The 1163-nt window shown below is 32.1% G+C and overlaps 1 protein-coding gene across 1 annotated transcript in view; it reads right to left on the reverse strand.

Moving 5' to 3' along the window:
* The window catches only part of DIPK1C (divergent protein kinase domain 1C), a 139686-nt gene that overhangs the window by 59476 nt on the left and 79047 nt on the right, over positions 1 to 1163 (reverse strand). The gene's annotated exons all lie outside the window — the stretch shown is intronic.

Consider the following 1163-nt stretch of genomic DNA (forward strand, 5'->3'; position numbering starts at 1 on the left):
ATCTTTAAATTGTGATGGCTTTATAAATTCACCGTAATTTTTGTAGTCAGATCTGAAAATTCTAAAAGGGATGGCATCGATAATGTTTCACATTGTCCACTTTCTTCTTTATGGTTAATTCATAAATGCATACTCATCTCAATAAATGTAACAAATACCTTGCATTGAAAGTTGACAGAATTTGTTTTACATATTTTTATTCATTTGTTTCCATTTGTCATCTGCAACCCAGGCCTCAGAGTGCATATGCATGATAAAATTATCAGAAAACAAATTAGAAATAATAATCCCTGCCCTCTTTCTGAGCCACTGAACTTTTTTTCCAACCGCTTGACTCAAGATCTCAGGATCTTGTACTCTGTCACTTCATAAGACAAAGAAATTTCTAAATACAATCCTTTACAAGAAGAACTGCCAACGTCTAGTTTGATGAAGCCTGGATTCACTGGCTACCGTCCACAAGAGCCATCTAGCAAATTGTACTTATGAACGTGTAGTGATAGTGCATACTGCAGTGATCTTGTAGAAAAAGCACATGTGTTTAAATCATATTTTGTAATTTAAAACTAATAAATAGTCCCTAATTTAACAAATACCTATAGATATAATTTGAGAATGTAGAATTTCTAGACTGAAAATAACTTCAAGAAATAATAGGTTCATGTTAATAAAAGTCTTCGTGTTGACAGAATTAACCTAGTAGCAATTGCCCTGGCACCTACAACGAATTCTGAAATTTCTCTGCCATTACATTTTCCATACATCAGTGTAAGACAGAAAGCCTGAGAAAACACAAAGGCAGTAGCTTGAAAATTTGAAACGAAAGAAATTACTTAACTTTTACTTGTAATGTTTCATAATTGCAAGTGTTTTCATATTTTCCTACTTTGTCTTCCAGGTGCTGAGGATCTTTGTAGCACTTTAATGCCATTTTAAATAAATGAAGGGTTGAATCCTTATGTACTGAGAAATTAATATACTGAGGGTTAAGAATAAGATTCTAAAATAAAAAGAGAAAAAATACAGACTGAGATATTAAAATTTTTATTTTAGTGTATTTGACCAAACTCCCCTGAATTTGGTCAAAACAAATTGGGACCAAATGAAGGAAGAAGTAAGAACTCAATGTTTAACAAGAGTATGCTGTAAATGTTTAGAGTTTG

Source organism: Echinops telfairi, unplaced genomic scaffold, assembly GCF_000313985.2.
Source record: "Echinops telfairi isolate 266 unplaced genomic scaffold, ASM31398v2 ScPeMD7_7400;HRSCAF=8409, whole genome shotgun sequence".
NCBI classification, from domain to species: Eukaryota; Metazoa; Chordata; class Mammalia; order Afrosoricida; family Tenrecidae; genus Echinops; species Echinops telfairi.